The sequence below is a fragment of the Solanum tuberosum genome, unplaced genomic scaffold (assembly GCF_000226075.1).
Source record: "Solanum tuberosum cultivar DM 1-3 516 R44 unplaced genomic scaffold, SolTub_3.0 scf00426, whole genome shotgun sequence".
Lineage (NCBI taxonomy): Eukaryota > Viridiplantae > Streptophyta > Magnoliopsida > Solanales > Solanaceae > Solanum > Solanum tuberosum.
This window is the reverse complement of record NW_006239352.1, coordinates 1-19,680: the sequence shown is the minus strand read 5'-3', so window position 1 is coordinate 19,680 and position 19,680 is coordinate 1. Positions and strand designations below refer to the sequence as shown.

At 34.2% G+C, this 19,680-nt stretch overlaps 1 long non-coding RNA gene across 2 annotated transcripts; it reads left to right on the top strand.

Moving 5' to 3' along the window:
* The first annotated feature begins 11,879 nt into the window (after positions 1-11,879).
* On the top strand, positions 11,880-14,355 carry LOC107058059 (uncharacterized). 2 transcript variants are annotated; one of them, XR_001471746.1, is made up of 3 exons: positions 11,880-12,175; positions 13,069-13,192; positions 14,160-14,355. It is a non-coding gene; the product is annotated as an uncharacterized lncRNA (long non-coding RNA). The 2 variants fall into 2 exon arrangements; XR_001471747.1 differs by lacking the exon at positions 11,880-12,175 and adding an exon at positions 12,184-12,674.
* The last annotated feature ends 5,325 nt before the right edge of the window (positions 14,356-19,680 follow it).

The window sequence follows — 19,680 nt, the reverse complement described above, 5'->3', positions numbered from 1 at the left end:
ACGCGATGACGTCCGTGTTTTATCTTTAGCAAGCTATAGGGTTTCTCAAATAAATTTCTCTATTTTGTATCATATCGTGCATTATGTCTATTATAAATTTCTTGGAAATTTTGATTGTTGCATTGAGTCCGAAATATCGAATTTGGTATGGTTGCATATCTTGTTTGCGTGCACGGGGTTCCGAACGAGTAGAGAACACCCCATCGGAGTTTTTAAATTTCTAAAAAAAATGTTAAAAGCTGGTTTATTTATAGTAGAAAAATCAGCGCTTTTTGAAAACTTTACAAGCTCATATCTCTCTCATTTCTTGGCCAAAAAAGACATTTCAAAGTGCAAATTGTGTAATGGCTTTGCTGTAGAGTAATTAGAAGTTGTCAGGTGTGCATCGTTCGAGGTAACAATAGCATTAAACCAGACTGTTTTTCCCTTTTTCAAGTTCTTTATTTTTGGCCTTCTTGATTTGGTCATATTTTGCTCATTTCAGCTCGGTTTTGAGTGATTCACAGTCCCACGTGTCGGGAGTTATCGAGGCTACGTCCTGGAGTGTTCAAAGAGTACTGGGCACCCTTCAATTCTTGTAAATTCTGAGTTTTACCTATTGCATGCTTTCTTTTTAAGTTGGTATGAGAGCTCTAGGTTCACCGATCTCACTTATACAGAGCTAGAACCTAGTAGAGTCTTATGGATAGACGCGATGACGTCCGTGTTTTATATTTAGAAGGCTATAGGGTTTCTTAAGAAAAATTCTCTATTTTGTATCATATCATGCATCATGTCTATTATTAATTCCTTGGAAATTTCTATTGCTCCATTGAGAAAGGAATATCAAATTTGGTGTGGTTGCATATCTCATTTGCATGCACGGGGTTCTGAACGAGTTCATAATACCCCGTCGGAGTTTTTAAGTTTTCGAAAAAAATGCTGAAATCTGGTTTATTTATAGTATAAAAATCAGCACTTTTTGCAAACTTTAAAAGCTCATATCTCTATTATTTCTTGTCCAAAAAAGGCGATTCGAAGTACGAAAGCTTCTTTTTTTGGTGGTTTTGTTGTAGAGTAATTAGAAGTTGTCGGGTGCATGTTGTTTGAGATAAAAGTAGTATAAAATTAGACTATTTTTCCCCTTTTCGAGTTTTTGTTTTTGGTCTTCTCTATTTGATCGTATCTTGCTCATTTTAGCTTGGTTTTGAGTGATTCGAAGTCTCACATGTCGGGAATTATCGAGGCTACGTTGTGAAGTGTTCAAGGAGTGGTGGGCACCCTTCGATTCTTGTAAATTCTGAGTTCTACCTGTTGTATGCTTTCTATTTAAGTTGGTATCAGACCCTAGGCTCAGTTGTCTCACTTGTATAGAGCTAGCACCTAGTAGAGTCCTACGGATAGACGCGATGACGTCCGTGTTTTATCTTTATGAGACTATAGGATGTCTTAAGGAAATTTCCTTGTTTTGTTTCATATCGTGCATCATGTTTATTATTAGTTCTTTGTAAATTTCGACTGTTCCATCGAGTCTGGGACATCGAATTTGGTATCCTTACATATCTCATTTGCATGCACGGGGTTCCGAATGAATTTCGAATAGCCCGTCAGAGTTTTTAAGTTTCTCAAAAACAAATGTTGAAATCTGGTTTATTTATAGCAGAAAAATCAGCACTTTGTGAAAACTTTAAAAACTCATATCTCTCTCATTTTTGGGCCAAAAAAACGATTCCAAGTGCAGAAGCTTCATTTTTTTTGTGGTTTTGCTGTAGGGTAATTGTAAGTTGTCGGGTGCACACTGTTCGAGGTAAAAATAGCATTAAACTAGACTATTTTTTTGTTTTTTGAGTTTTTGTTTTTGGCTTTCTTGATTAGGTCATATCTTGATAATTTTAGCTCGGTTTTGATTGATTCGAAGTCCCACATGTTTAAATTATCAAGGCTACGTCGTGGTGTGTTCAATAAGTGTTGGGCACCCTTCGATTCCTGTAAATTCTGAGTTTTACATGCTGCATACTTTCTTTTTAAGTTGGTATTAGATTCCTAGGTTCATTGGTCGCATTTGTATAGAGCTAGCACCTAGTAGAGTTCTATGGATTGACGCAATGACGTATATGTTTTATCTTTAGGAGGCTATAGAGTGTCGTAAGAAAATTTTTCTATTTTGTATCATATTGTGCATCATTTTTATTATTAGTTCCTGGGAAATTTCAACTGTTCCATTGAGTCCAGAATATCGAATTTGGTATGATTGCATATCTCGTTTGCGTGCACGGGGTTCTGAACGAGTTCAAAACACCCCATCGGAGTTTTTAAGTTCTCGAAAAAATGCTGAAATTTGGTTTATTAAAAATCAACACTTTTTGAAAACTTTAGCTCATATCTTTCTCATTTCTTGGCCAAAAAGGCGATTCGAAGTGCGGAAGCTTCATTTTTTTGGTGGCTTTGCTGTAGAGTAATTGAAAGTTGTCAGGTGCGCGTCGTTTGAGGTATAAATATCATTAAACCAGATTGTTTTGTCCTTTTTCGAGTTTTTGTTTTGGCGGAATTACTTGGGAGGCCCATGCATTTGGCTTCGTTTGTCACATGAATCCTTCTACTCATGACTTTGCCAACTGAACCTTCGAACCCACTGAAATATAACATTATTTTTACTTTATTTTAAAAAATTTAATTTCTTCTTCTTTTACATTATGTTTCTCCTTCACTATCCCTATCCTTGACTACCTCTCTCCATTTTTTACACCAGAAACACCATTGCAATCTTACAACCTTACCTGATACATCACCTTAAAAAATATTATACACCATCTCTCTTCTCCAAATTTCCATCGTTCATAATTTTTTGTCATATTTTTTTGACCAACATCTCCATCCCCCACTTGAACCGCCGCGAATCTGTTTCCTCCATTATTATTGATGAACCACACTAAACTATCTAAATATTCTCTAATATCGATGAACCACACTAAAATATCTTTATATGCTTTAACATCTTCATATAATTTTACACAATACACTTCACCTAATTTCACAAGGACATACAACAATCACTCTTCACTCTCCAAAATCACCGGATCTTTATCACTTCACCACCTGAAAATTACCCTTCCCCGACTACCCCGTTTCCCTAATAGTTTTTCTCCGTATAATTTAATCTCACAAACACTGAACAATTACCTCTGAAAAGGATTTCTGAAAGTGAGAGAAATGGGAATTGGGTTGGGGGAAGAATGGGTGGGGGAAGAACGGGTGGGTAGATAGAGAAAGAAAATTGGGAGAAAATAACAAAAAAGTGACAAACTTTATATTTATTTATTTATTTTGTCTTTTTATTCATTTTTTCTTTTTCTTATAATTGTTTTTACTCTAAAATTTTATGTCTACGCTCTTTTAATGCATGAAAGCACGTGTTTGTTCCAGCTCAGCTATTAAGTTACCACATAGACTTGGTTAACACTCAGATGGGTTTAAAATATTGTGTTTCAGTGGGTTCGAGGGTTCAGTTGGCAAAGTCGTGAGTAGAAGGGTCCATGTGCCAAACGGAGTCAAGTACAAAGGTCTCCCAGGTGATTTCGCCTTTTGTTTTTGGCCTTCTTAAATTGGTCATATCTTGCTCATTTTAGCTCAATTTTGAGTGATTTAATGCCCCACGTATTGAAAAATTATCAAGACTACATCGTGGGTGTTCAAGGAGTGCTGATCACCTTTAGATTCTAGTAAATTCTGAGTTTTACCTACTGCATGCATTCTTTTTAAGTTGGTATCAGAGCCCTAGGTTCACCGATCTCAGTTGAACAGAGCTAGCACCTAGTAGAGTTCTACAGATTGACGCGATGGCATCCGTGTTTTATCTTTAGGAGGCTATAGGATGTCTTAAGGAAATTTATTTATTTTGTATCATATCGTGGATCATGTCTATTATTAGTTCTTTGGAAATTTTGACTGTTCCGTTGAATCTGAAATATCGAATTTGGTATGATTACAAATCTCGATTTCGTGTACGGGGTTCCGAATGAGTTCGGAACACCCCGTCGGAGTTTTTAAGTTTTCGAAAAAGATGTTGAAATCTAATGTATTTATAGCAGAAAAATCAGGACTTTTTGAAAACTTTAAAATCTCATATCTCTCTCATTTCTTCGCCAAAAAAGGCGATTCGAAGTGTGGAATCTTCATTTTTTAGTGTCTTTGCTATAGAGTAATTGGAAGTTGTTGGGTGCATGTCGTTTTAGGTAAAGAAATAGCTTTAAACTAGATTGTTTTACCCTTTTTCGAGGTAAAAATAGCATTAAAGAAGACTATTTCGAGGTAAAAATAGCATTAAAGAAGACTATTTCTCCCTTTTTCGAGTTTTTGTTTTTGGCCTTCTTGATTTGGTCATATTTTACTCATTTTAGCTCGATTTTGAGTGATTCGAAGTCCCTTGTGTTGGAAATTATCGAGGCTACATCATGGAGTGTTCAAGACGTGTTAGGCACCCTTCGATTCCTGTAAATTATGAGTTTTACCTGTTGCATGCTTTCTTTTTAAAATTGTTATCAGAGCCCTAGGTTCACCGGTCTCACTTGTATTGAACTAACACCTAGTAGACTCCTACATATATGCGCGATGTCGTTGGTGTTTTATCTTTAAGAGGTTATAGTGTGTCTTAAATAATTTTTTCTATTTTGTATCATATCGTGCATCATGTCTATTATCAGTTCCTTAAAAATTTTGACTGCTTCATTGAGTCCAAAATATCGAATTTGGTATGGTTGCATATCTCGTTTGCGTGCACGGTTTCGGAACACCCCGTCGGAGTTTTTAAGTTTCTAAAAAGAATGCTGAAATCTGGTTTATTTAAAGCAGAAAAATCAGCACTTTTTGAAAACTTTAAAAGCTTAGGTCTCTTATTTGTTGGCCAAAAAAGGTGATTTGAAGTGCGAAAGCTTCATTTTTTTGGTGGTTTTGCTGTAGAAGAGTTGGAAGTTATCGGGTGCGCGTCGTTTGAGGTAAAAAGAGAATTAAACTAGATTGTTTTCCCCTTTTTTGAGTTTTTTTGTTTGACCTTCTCGAATTGGTCATATCCTACTCATTTTAGCAAGGTTTTGAGTGATTCGAATTCCCACGTGTCGGAATTATCGATGGTATGTCATGAAATGTTCAAGGAGTGTTGGACACCCTTAGATTCTTATAAATTCTGAGGTTTACCTATTGCATCTTTCTTTTTAAGTTGGTATCAGGTCCCTAAGTTCACCGGTCTCACTTGTACAAAGTTAGCACCTAGTAGAGTTCTACAGATCGATGTGATAACGTCTGTGTTTTATCTTTAGGAGGCTATATGGTGTCTTAAGAAAATTTATTTATTTTGTATCATATCATGCATTATGTCTATTATTAGCTCTTTCAAAATTTCGGTGTTACATTGAGATCAAAATATCAAATTTTGTATGAGTCCAGATCTCGTTTGTGTGCACAGGCTTAGAATGAGTTCGGAACACCCCTTAAAAGTTTTTAAGTTTCTAAAAAAAATGCTGAAATCTGGTTTATTTATAGTAGTAAAACCAGCACATTTTGAAAACTTTAAAAGCTCATATCTCTCTCATTTCTTGGCCAAAAAAAGCGATTCGAAATGCGGAAGCTTCGTTTTTAATGGTTTTCTGTAGAGTATAGAAAGTTTTTGGGTGCACATCGTTCGAGGTAAAATTAGCATTAAACCAAATTGTTTTGTCCTTTATCGAGTTTTTGTTTTTTACCTTCTTGATTTAGTCATATCTTACCCATTTTAGCTTAATTTTGAGTGATTCTAAGTCTCACGTATCGAGAATTATCAAGGCTATGTCGTGGAGTGTTCAAGGAGTGTTGGGCACCCTTCAATTCTTGTAAATTCTATGTTTTACCTACCGCAAGCTTTCTTTTTAAGTTGGTATCAAAGGCCTAGGTTCACAACTAAAACCTAGTAGTGTCCTACGGATAAGCGCGATGACTTCCGTGTTTTATCTTTAGGAAGCTATGGGGAGTCTTAAGAAAATTTCTCTATTTTATATCATATCATGCATCATGTATATTATCAGTTCCTTGGAAATTTTGACTGCTACATTGAGTCCGGAATATCGAATTTGGTATTGTTGCTTAATTTGCTTGCATGCACGGAGTTTCAAATGAGTTCGACACACCTCTCAGAGTTTTTAGTTTCCGAAAAAAATGTTGAAACTTTGTTTATTTTATAGCAGAAAAATCAGCACTCTTTCGAGTTTTGTTTTTGGACTTCTTGGTTTGATCATATCTTACTCATTTTGGCTCGGTTTTGAGTGATTCAAAGTTCTTCGTGTCAGAAATTATCGGGACTACGTCGTGGAATGTTCAAGACGTGCTGGGCAGCCTTCGATTCCTGTAAATTCTGAGTTTTACCTACTGCATGCTTTCTTTTTAAGTTGTTATTAGAGCCCTAGGTTCATCGGTCTCACATGTACAGAACTAGCACCTAGTAGAGTTCTACGTATTTATGCGATGACGTCTATGTTTTATCTTTAAGAGGCTATAGGGTATCTTAAATAAACTTCTCTATTTGGTATCATATCGTGCATCATGTCTGTTATAAGTTCCTTGGAAATTTCGACTACTTCATCAAGTCTGGAATATAGAATATGGTACAATTGCATCTCTCGTTTGTGTGCACGGAGTTCCAAACGAGTTCAGAAAATCCCGTCGGAATTTTTATGTTTTCGAAAAAAATGCTGAAATAGGGCTTATTTATAGCAGAAAAGTTTGCACTTTTTGAAAATGTTAAAAGCTCATCTCTCTCATTTCTTGGTCAAAAAATGTGATTCAAAGTGCGGAAGCTTTATTTTTTTGGTGGCTTTGCTGTAGAGTAATTAGAAGATGTCGGTTGCATGTCGTTCGAGGTAAAAATAACATTAAATCAGATTTTTTGTCCTTTTTTGAATTTTTATTTTTGGTCTTCTTGATTTAGTCATATCTTTTTCATTTTAGTTCGGTTTTGAGTGATTCAATATCCCACGTGTTGTGAATTATGAACCTACATCGTGGAGTGTTCACGGAGTGTTAGACACACTTTGATTTTGGTAAATTCTAGGTTTTACCTATTGCATGCTTTCTTTTTAAGTTGATATTAGAGCCCTATCTTCACCGGTCTCACTTGTACAGAGCTAGCACCTAGTAGAGTTCTACGGATAGACGCAATGACATCCGTGTTTTATCTTTAGGAGGCTATAAGATGTCTTAAAGAAATTTCACTATTTTGTATCATATGGTGCATCATGTATACAAAATAGTGAAATTTCTTTAAGACATATTGAGTCCAGAATATCGAATTTGATATGGTTGCATATCTCATTTGCGTGCACGGGATTCCGAACAAGTTCGAAACACCTCGTCGGAGTTTGTCTAAGTTTCTGAAAAAATGCTGAAATTTGATTTATTTATTGCAGAAAACTCAGCACTTTTTGAAAACTTTAAAAGGTCATATCTCTCCCATTTCTTGGCCAAAAAAGCGATTCGAAGTGTGAAAGCTTCATTTTTTTGGTGGATTTGATGTAGAGTAATTGGAAATTATTGGGTGCACGTCGTTTGAGGTAAAAATAGCATTAAACGAGACTGTTTTGCCCTTTATCAAGTTTTTATTTTTGGCCTTCTTGATTTGGTCATATCCTGCTTATTTTACCTCGGTTTTAAGTGATTCAAAGTCTCACGTGTCGGGAATTATCGAGGCTACGTCGTGGAATGTTCAAGGCGTGTTGGGCACCTTTCAATTCTTGTCAATTCTGAGTTTTATCTACTGCATGCTTTCTTTTTAAGTTGGTATTAGAGCCCTAGGTTCACCGATCTAACTTGCATAGAGCTAGCATCTAGTAGAGTTCTACGAATAGACGTAATGACATCAATGTTTTATCTTTAGGAGGCTATAGGGTGTCTTAAGAAAATTTCTTTATTTTGTATCATATCGTGCATCATGTCTATTATCAGTTCCTTAAAAATTTGGACTGCTCTATCGAGTTTGGAATATCAAATTTGGTATGGTTGTATATCTCGTTTGCGTGCATGGGTTTTCCAACGAGTTCAGAAAATACCGTCGGAATTTTTATGTTTTCGAAAAAAATGCTGAAATAGGGCTTATTTATAGTAGAAAAGTTTGCATTTTTTGAAAATGTTAAAAGCTCATCTCTCTCATTTCTTGGTCAAAAAATGTGATTCAAAGTGCGGAAGCTTCATTTTTTTGGTGGCTTTGCTGTAGAGTAATTAGAAGATGTCGGTTGCATGTCGTTCGAGGTAAAAATAACATTAAATCAGACTTTTTGTCCTTTTTTGAATTTTTATTTTTGGTCTTCTTGATTTAGTCATATCTTTTTCATTTTAGTTCGGTTTTGAGTGATTCAATATCCCACGTGTTGTGAATTATGAACCTACATCGTGGAGTGTTCACGGAGTGTTAGACACACTTTGATTTTGGTAAATTCTAGGTTTTACCTATTGCATGCTTTCTTTTTAAGTTGATATTAGAGCCCTATTTTCACCGGTCTCACTTGTACAGAGCTAGCACCTAGTAGAGTTCTACGGATAGACGCAATGACATCCGTGTTTTATCTTTAGGAGGCTATAAGATGTCTTAAAGAAATTTCACTATTTTGTACCATATGGTGCATCATGTATATTATTAGTTCCATGGAAATTTCGATTGTTCCATTGAGTCCAGAATATCGAATTTGATATGGTTGCATATCTCATTTGCGTACACGGGGTTTCGAACAAGTTCGGAACACCTCGTCGGAGTTTTTCTAAGTTTCTGAAAAAAATGCTGAAATTTGATTTATTTATTGCAGAAAACTCAGCACTTTTTGAAAACCTTAAAAGGTCATATCTCTCCCATTTCTTGGCCAAAAAAGCGATTCGAAGTGCGAAAGCTTCATTTTTTTGGTGGATTTGATGTAGAGTAATTGGAAATTATTGGGTGCACGTCGTTTGAGGTAAAAATAGCATTAAACGAGACTGTTTTGCCCTTTATCAAGTTTTTATTTTTGGCCTTCTTGATTTGGTCATATCCTGCTTATTTTACCTCGGTTTTAAGTGATTCAAAGTCTCACGTGTCGGGAATTATCGAGGCTACGTCGTGGAATGTTCAAGGCGTGTTGGGCACCTTTCAATTCTTGTCAATTCTGAGTTTTATCTACTGCATGCTTTCTTTTTAAGTTGGTATTAGAGCCCTAGGTTCACCGATCTAACTTGCATAGAGCTAGCATCTAGTAGAGTTCTACGAATAGACGTAATGACATCAATGTTTTATCTTTAGGAGGCTATAGGGTGTCTTAAGAAAATTTCTTTATTTTGTATCATATCGTGCATCATGTCTATTATCAGTTCCTTAAAAATTTGGACTGCTCTATCGAGTTTGGAATATCAAATTTGGTATGGTTATATATCTCGTTTGCATGCATGGGTTTTCCACCGAGTTTAGAAAATACCGTCGGAGTTTTTATGTTTTCGAAAAAAATGCTGAAATAGGGCTTATTTATAGCAGAAAAATCAGCACTTTTTAAAAAATTTAAAAGCTCAACTCTCTCATTTTTTTACCACAAAAGGTGATTGAAAGTGCGAAAGCTTCATTTTTTTGGTGGCTTTGCTGTAGAGTAATTGGAAGTTGTTGGGTGCGCGTTGTTCAAGTTAAAAATAGCATCAAACCAGATTGTTTTGCCCTTTTTTGAGTTTTTATTTTTGATCTTTTTGATTTGTTCATATCTTGTTCATTTTAGCTTGGTTTTGAGTGATTCTAAGTTCCTCGTGTTGGAAATTATCGAGGCTATGACGTAAAATGTTAAATGAGAGTTGGGCACCTTCGATTCTTGTAAATTCTGAGTTTTACCTGCTGCAAGCTTTTTTTTAAAGTTGGTATCAGAGCCTTAAGTTCACTAGTCTCACTTGTACAAGACTAGCACTTAGTATAGTCCTATGGATAGACACGATGACGTCCATCTTTTATCTTTAGGGGGTTATAGGGTGCCTTCAGGAAATTTCTTTATTTTGTATCATATTGTGCATCATGTCTATTATCAATTCCTTGAAATCTCTCTTATTTCATTCTTTTCGCAGGATGGATCATACGTGCGGCGGTGCGGCACAGGGTAGGGGTCGACCTCCTATGCTGGCTCGAGCACAAGCACCAGTACCAGCCCAGGAGATTTAGATGTTTTGAATTAGTGCTTGTTGGTTAAAGTGTGATTTTTTTTTTTGCATGTTGGATTTTGCTGCGTTTTGTGCTCCGAATTGTGTTCCATTTTAGAACACACGTTCGGGGTACTGATTTGGGTCTTTTGGTGGAGTCAAATCCAAAAAGTTTGGCGCGGGTCCCATGATTATCGTTTCAACTTCAAATTGACCTGTCTCCGTTTGTTGTGATTTTGGTGTCTAAACGATTGTACCAAAGTTGTGATCCTATATTTGATAGCGTGACAACGTTCAAAGGCCGTTCGAAAAGGAAAAGCTCCGGCGAAGTGATTTGAAACGTGCGTGGTCGGCCTAAACACTACAAGAAAAAGCCTTAATAAAGACCACCATTTAGCGACGGGTTAGAAATATGGTCCCTAAAAGTACTTATAGGGACGAGATATTTTTCTCGTCTATAGTTCTCGGTTTTTTATGTTTAATTAACAAAGAAATAAGATCTAGTCCCTAAAATAATTAAAATCTGGTCTCTATTCCTATATTAAAGGGGGAAATAACCACCAATTTAGTTTCTTCCTCAAAATAAAAGTTACAAACACCTAAAATAAAAAATATATATTTAACCGGGTACGGTTCTCCATTTTTCCACTATCTCTCAAAAGAACTAAGCCCTCATTAAATCTCTATAATGAATTCTCTAGGTTACCTAGCAAATTAAGACCACCAAAATAGGGATAAAGTTGTACATATTTGTAAATAATTAATCTTCTAAAAAGCCCTAATCCCATATCTTATACATCATAGTTATCTCCAAAATCAATTTGCGATTCTAGGATGATTTTGGTCGGTATATTGCTTCAGCTGCAAAAATTCTTTGTCAAGGTGGTCGGTGGTCGATGTACTACTTCCGCTGATGCTATCAGAGTTCCTACGTAACTTCTCTTTTAACAAATATACTTTTATTTTGCCATAAATTCAGATTTCGAAGTGGGTTCCTTAAATCTCTGAGTTGTTGATTATGTAGAAATTGAATAAAAACTAGGAGGCATTAGGGATATTTTCATGTAAAGAGATGATGGAGCAACCAAAACTAACAGACCTCCAATAAATTAAACTTTTAAAAAATCTGAAGTTCCTATGTATTTTTCTAACATGTTGATGTTTTCCTTGAGATTTAGAACATATTCTCTCAAAATGAAAAGCTTTGAAGCTATGAATAGAGTTTTTAGTCTAGACAAAAGTTAACTTATCTTTTGATTCATAATAATATTTGTACTTTCATAGTGTTCAAAGCTTTGGATTTTGCAGTACTATGAGGTTGTTTAAGAAAATTTCCTTCTGTTCATTGCTAGATTGTGGATTATTTCACAAATAAGGACTTGATATAATTGATTTTGACACTTTTCAAATAAAGTGACCCTCTATTTAATTGAATTTAATGTTACTATAGGACATTTGAATGTTGTATACATAGTCGTTTCTTTGTATTTCATAAAATAAAAAAAGGAGAAAAATTATCAAGCTTGTACAAATTAATCTCTTTAGGAAATAATCAATTATTTTCCTTACACTTTCCTCCCTCTTCCTATAGTCCGAGCGTCTTTTTTAGTCTTCTCACTTTGTTTGAGCTGAATTATATCCTCCCTCTCACCGGAAATGGTCGAGAGAGATGAAATGCACCATATTTTTTGTATTGAAAGCTCTAACTAGAATAGAATTCTAAAAATAGCCTTATATATTCATTATTTAGCTATAATTAAAGTATGTGTTTTGTATCTAAGGTTGTTTTCATCCTATTTGTGGCATTACAAAATGCTTCAGTTTTTGCACATTCATTCCATGTTCCTTCACTCAAACACAACTTTGATAAAGGGTATTTGGGGTGTGTGCAGTTGCTGGTTAACTTTTTCATATTTATAATCTTTTATTGTAAGAGGATAACATATAGTGCAAATTCTATTATCGGAGTGTTGACTTAATATTATTATTTTGTTATGTTCATGGCTTTGGCAGAGCGTCTCTTGATAATGCTTCTGATTAGGTAAGCCTCTTTCAAGATTATTCTTTGTTTGTTTTACTATTTTCGCAGCACAAAATATCTACCAAATTTGGTAGGTTATACTTTCATTAGGAGTACATAAATATCATTGGTGGCAGCTGATTTGTTTTTTTCAAAAACAACTATTCGCAGAGACAACTTTGTCTCAGATTAACTATCAACTATATGTGTCATGATACATCCTACAATGACAGTTGTAGCGAGTTTTCCTATCCAAATGTATTAAAAAGAAATGTGATGCCAACGGACATATTGTGTAATTATGACAACTCGTATATACAAATTGATTATTAACAGGATAAAAGTTGTAAGATTTTACTGTGTTTAAGTCGTTGCTTATATATCCTCATTGATTGTGTTGTCACAGTTTCTCTATTTTTTCATCTTTGAGATGATATTTTGACTTCTCTTTTTATTTGTGAAGGGATAGTTGTATTTGCTATATCTTCTGGCTGACTAATTTCTATGCTGGATGATTAAGGTGTACTAATCGTTACTAAAGTTTTTTTCCTATTGAGATTCTTGTAATATTGACATAATATGAATGAAAAGTTATTGTTTATCAAGAGAAAACGATGCCCATAATCACTTTTCATATTCTATTGCGTCTTATCTTCTTCAATGATAAAACTTCATTTTAAATTCTTAAGCCAGTTGAAGCCCTACTAATATGATTGCTAAACTTTATTACATCTTCTTAAGGTTTAATAACCCTTATAATAGTACATGATTTGTGTTTGTTCCTATATTCTAGGTTAACTAATAAGATTAGTTAGTTGAAATTTACAGCTTTCATTGAATCACAAACATCAAGATCTCGTAGTCTTATTGATTCTTTTTTAAGTGTTTATACCTTTTATGTTCTTTCCTTTTAGAGAGGGAGAAATTAGTGAAGCACATGTAGAGTGTATGTACAAACACCCGCGGACCAGATGGACTAAATTTTGGCCAAAGGTTTCTGAAGAATCCTATGGGAAATTAAACAGTGATGTTCTTGAAGTAAGAGTGGCTATTATTTCTGAGAACTCTAAAATATTTGTTCATTTCATTGATATTGGACAAACACCTCTACATTCATTGGTTATTTTTCTCTTTCAAATAGGATTTTTTATGTAATCAACCTGTGGATGTTCACACTTGATTATACTTGGACATGTGGTGTTGTTTAGTTGTCTTCATTGATCAAATGTGAGGGTGATTGTGCTTATAGTTTAAAAGAAAAACTTACAATCTAAGATAGACATTCATTTTGCTGCAATGAAGTTAAAAATTAGTTTAGCCAATGAACATTTATACTGCTGTGCATACTCTTTCTTATGAGGTAATTTTGTGTAAAAATTAATCAATTGTATCAATACAACTGCACCTCAAGAGGATTGTTGGAATATGAGTATTAAGAGCATTGTTAAATTTATTTACAAAGTTAACTTTGTATGTCTTGGATGCAAGTTTGCTAATTTAGATATAAATATGGCCTAGAATTTTGAAGTTTTTCAGATAGAAATATGGCTTGTAAGGGGTTTTTGTTTAAGTGAAGATCTATGCTAACTTGTTCTTTTCATTCTAAGTTATTATATGTTTTCATTTGGATCTTATCTTTTTTCCATTAGTGCAAATGGAAGGCGTAGTTGTTGAAACTCTATAAAGAGAAATTGGTTATGTTTTATTAGGACATTTAGGACAAACATAATGAATCTGTATTTAAAAAAATTGCTTATTTAATATGAGTCTGCATTTGAAAAATGTGATGGAACAAACTATACAGGAGAATTATATGTTATTGAAAGAGAGAGACAACATGTACAATATTTAGGTTCTCTCCAGTAATGTTATCATCTTCAAACTTTATGTGTGTTATCATCTTCAAACTTTATGTGTGCAATTATTTTTGTTTTCCTCAGATGCTATTTGATATTTATTAGTATTTGATACTTTCTTAAAGGCACCCTTCTTATACTTTTTGCAGGACTTGAAGATTAGAAGTTACAAAGTCAAGCTGCAAGTTTTGAAGACTTGATACAAGATGAAAAATTGATTTTGTTTTACTAGGAAGTCATTTAGGGAAATCATATCATTTTTTGCCAAGTGACTGTATAAATTATTTATGATTTACATGAACTATCAGTGGGATGTTATACACTTTTTGTATGCCTTTATAATAAGCAAGCATGAAATTATTGATAATTTTGTTTATGTTGTTGGGATTATATATAAATTCAAAAATTTGTAGGAAATGGTCATACACTATTTAGTGACCTGCATTTTATGGTCTATAAATATCTTTTAAGGACCAGATTATCGGTCCTAAATAGTTTTTTAGGACTATTCAAAACTATTTACTATCTATGGTTAGGGGCCGGTGAAGTGGTCTCAGAAAGAGATTTTGGGATCAGTATTTTTCCAGTCGCCAAACCATCTAAGGACCAGTGTTAGAACCCCATCCCTATTGACCTTTAGAGAAGGAGCCTATAGGGACGAGTGGCGACCACCTTTTTCTGGTCGAGATTATCTTTTAGGGACCAAATTTAGACTTTTAGGGACCACTTTCCTCGTCCTTAGTAGTTGTTTTTCTTGTAGTGAAAGGTAGGCTACAACTTTCTTTCTATTAGATTGAACTTAATTGTGTAAAATCATGTGGATTGGAGTGAATTGGAGGTGGGTACCAGTTTCTTACTTTACTTTGATTAGATACCTTATGTTAGGATTGATTGACCATATTTCGAGCGTAGTACCAAATTAGCCAGGTTAGTAGAATTGCATGCTTATGTGCTAAATGCTATTTTATGCTTGTATGATATCTGTTGTATGCTTTGTTCATCGTCAACTATAATCATGATGTCATTGGTCTAGGTTAGGCTAGTGTTGCCTTAGACTTATGACCCGTGTGGGTTGGATAGCCTTCACTATCTGCCGACGTCGTTCGGATGACTTAGCTTCTTATAGACTAGAGTAGCAGACTTGAGTCTGATAGTTTGAGCCTTAGATTAGGCGCTATCGCTGCTTGTTGCACTTTCGTATCTTTTCCCTCTAATTCTGCGATTCTAACGCGTTCTCGGAGGTTCGGTGCATCTCTAAAGGTGTGTGATTGAGATAGTATAAGCTTGGAGCCTTTTTCATGATTTCTTGGAGTGGACGACGTTCCACGGTTGCTGTTGCTGGATTGGATCCTATTAGAGATACCTTCACCCTCGGGGTCGTTCTTTCGAGCTGGGCTGGGAGCGTATTGTTGGCTGGGTGGACTCGGTGATTTCGACGATCGCCCTCGAGCCTCTCTTTCTAGCCGGGCTGGGAGTGTGGTGTTGGCTGGGTGTCCCCGGGTCACTTTTTCTAGCTGGGCTGGGAGCTGACTGCATGGTAGGACGACTCGCGATATCAACCTCACCCCCAGGTCCCTCTTTCTAGCTAGGCTGGGAGTGGACTGTCTGGTTGGGTGCCCCCGGGGTCACTCTTTCTAGTTGGGCTGGGAGTGCACTACTAGCTGGGTGGAGTCTGATGGGTTATCTTGGTTACCTTGGGCTGGGAGCCCAGTTTTCTTCTTTCTTGGTAGACTTAGCTATTATGTGTATCTGTCGGGCTTATAGGGGTCGTTCAGGTTTTATTTAACTTTGCACACGAGTGTACCTTCTGGGCTTCTGGGGTCCAGTTATATTTAGTTTAGCTATACTTAGTTTATTTCTGGTATGCTCGTGTGTTTTATTTCCATATCCGCTTTGACCTCTTTGTGTCTAGATTCTATCATTTCTTATTGTTTTTATTTGCTCAGTCGATATTTGATGCCTACTGAGTACCTATTGTTTTGGTACTCATGCTACACTCTGCATCTATTTCGTGATGCAGGTCCTAGTACCAGTTACCAACGGTGATTAGTTCCTACCCTCTTTTGCAGCTATGGTTCGGAGACGAGGGTGAGAACTTGACATTTTGGGTTTATCTTGTCTCCTTCTTTTGTTTTAGCTAGTCTTGTTGCTTTTCGAGACACGCTTTGATGTGGTCCACTTTTGGGACATGTATTCCTTATTACACAACTCTGTACTAGTGACTTCCGGGTTCTGGAAGGAATTTCTGTATATATTTATTTTGGTTTGCTTCCACCTTGTTGTCCTTTGTTTAGATTATTGTTTTCGCTAGTTTCTACCCTTACGCTCATTACTTGATGTTCTGGGTTACGGGTTGACTTACCTAATGGTGGGGTATAGTAGGTGCTATGGAAGATGGGAAGGTGTCTTCTCTTGGCCTAGGCCTACTTGGGTCAACACCCATAAAGTGTTGAATATCGTCGAAGAAGAAGTAGAAGTGTCAATTATTGGAGATCCTTAAGCACAAGCAAGTCCAAATTACAAGTTAGTTGATTATGAAAGTTATGAGTCAATTACTGTTAATAATAAAACAGATGAATTAAAAAAATGATTCAAAATATTTAGAATTTACAGTTTATTAGAGACAACTAATTGTAAGTTTGTAACTTTGTATATTTTAAATTTTATCAATCTATTAGTAAAGTCAAAGGCTCATTGAGTCTTTGTATTTCTTAATTTCTGGTTTTATAAAATTTGTATATCTTCAATTAAATAATTTTAATTACATTACATAACCATATATTGAAAATTAAATTTGTAGTCCCTATAATAAGTCAATACTTAAAAAATAATGTTAACAAATATTAATTAAACAAGTATTGACATATAAAAATTTAAAATACTTTTATTATATATATATATATATATATGTAATGACAAATTGATCCCATTAGGTGTGCATAAATTTGTTTGCAATAAATTTGAAGTGCTGAAAATATATTGCAATCACAAAATAAACAAAAAAATAATTTAATTTATCAAGATTATGAGTACAAATTTGTTTATCCCTTAGTTTTTCTTTCTTGAGATTTCTCAATGATTCAAGCATTGTTAGTGATGTATTTCTTAAACTAGGATGATGTGGATCTCCTTGAGATTTATTTGATCTCCATGAAAGGATTTTATCTTCTTGAAGTATATGGTTGTCAAGAAGATTTGTCCACATCTCGATCTCTCTGTGAATATTCCAATGAGTTTATAAAAAAATTCAGATGTCTCTTCAAGGGTGTATATTACTCTTTAAATACGCATGAGTTAGGGTATATAGTAGAATAGCCTCCAACAACCTAATTAAATTCGACTCGTCTTATAAAGTCCCACAAAACTACTCCTAGAGTACTAAATGATAGATTAGACCCATATCATAGTGTCCAATTATTGTTATAATAAATAACAAGTTCGAGAATAAATGTTACTATATAAAGCCGTACTTGTGAGGGATTTTTATTGTAAACTTAGGGCTAACAAATTAAAGTTTACGTGATTATTCCAAGTTCTCTCGAAATCCTCATTATTGTCTCCTCATTGCTCAACTTTTTGCCGTCTATTCGTGGGAAGAGCAATCAAGTCAAATAATTAATTTTAAAACGTGCATCCACGTATGCATCATTTATTATAGTTTGGTATTTTCATGGGAAAAATAAGAACGTATATACTATAATAATATTTTGAATTTTATGAGGATGAAATGAATGCCAGGTCAGCCATGGCAAAAGAAGCCACTTGTTAATTAAAAACATTTGAGTGCATTAGATTATTTAAGGGTCCACAAATTTAATAGATCACCACATACAACAAGAGAAGTATCAACAACCATAGGTATTGATATGATTGAATTTTGGCTGCGACTATATCAAATTTTGCTTAGTTTGCATGGATTGAGTTACATTCCCAATCATGCAGGGCAAAATTAAAAACTTATCATCAAAACCTCAATTATTTAATTGACATTGACAAATGCCATCTATCATCATCCATATTTTCAATAGTTATTTCATCCCCCTCTTCTTGCTAATAAATTTAAATATCAAAGAAAGAACTAGGCTCAAAATGAGCCATAGTAGGTTTTAATTATGATTATTTGAAAGAAGTGGAGGAAGTGCATTTGATTTTGATGCTTCATATTTGATTAAATGAACTCATTTGATTTTGATGTATCATACTCAACAAATAATTTTCTGGATAGTCATCCATGTTATTAAAATTTTCTAATAATATATTTTTGTTTCTTATAAAATTACAATATCACTCAATTATTTCTATTTTCCTCAAAATATATACTTAACACAATAAAAACATTATTTTCTCTCCTAATGGATATCATGTCATTTTTATTTTATTTTTAAAAAAAATAATTTAAAAATTCTTTAAATCCTTCCATATTTTATAATACCTTATTCTGACCCATATATCTTCATTGAAACTTCCTGAACCACAATTAGTTTTACCGTTTCTGCTATAAAATTGAAGTATCTAGATTCTCAAAAAAATATGTATCGGACTAGTGCAAGTATAAAAGCAACATGCAAAGTTATTCACCTCTGCAGCTTCAAAATTTTCAAAAATTTTCATGAACGGGATAAATACTTCAGTTAAATACGTAAAAGAAATCGCCAATAGAGATATTAAACAAGTTTCAATTGTATTCTTTAAAAAGAATAATTATTGTTACTAGTCAATTTTCCAAACATACGTAACTATTCAAGAAATTACTCTTAATTTATTAAAAACGCATCACACAACATGATCTTTGTCTAAATTTGAAGTACCTGATATGTTTCCCATCTAACTATTATATGTTGAATTGGGACTTCAACTAGAAAATGACCCCTTCTTTTGGGTTCGGTAAATATTGGGCGTACATCATATGGAAGAACAATTTACAAATAAAAGAAATTCAGTTTAAACGCTATAGAAAGTGTCAAAAGCAGAAATTAATTTTCATGAAATATTTAAAATCATAACTTTAATACTCTTTTATTTTAATTTATGTGATGTAGTTTAACAACAAAAAAAAAATGATAGCTTGATACCTTTGTGACTGTCAATCAATTCATCAACGATAAACTTGATATTTTATTAAATTGTTTCTAAATATAAAAATGTATCATTTTTAATTAGAACGGCTTAAGAAGAAGAGTGAGTCATTTATATAAACTGGAACCGAGAAAGTAATATATTTTATTCTTTTGAAAATTAGGGTTCAATCAAACAAATGCCACATGAATTCAAAAGGATCATTAGAAACATCATTTAACAAACTTATGGAAGACGTTTTTTAATCCCGCAAATAATATTCCCACTAAACCAGATTATATTATATAGAATCATAGAAATGACACTATACTATTCCTCGAGGGGACGTACGTAGATAAAGTATTTTATTTTTATTTTTTGATTTTAGATTAGGTGGAGTGGCGGTGGCGGAGTCCAAAATTTGATAAAGGGTATGTAAAATTAAATATATACATTCATATATAATAGCTAATATTTAAACTTTGTATATACACCATATAATTGTTCGGCTAAGAGTATGCACCAGACCGCCCGTTACCTAAGGTGGTTCAGCTCATGGGAGGGGGTCTTTGATTATCTATACTCCCTCTGTCCCTAATTACTTGTCCATTTTTG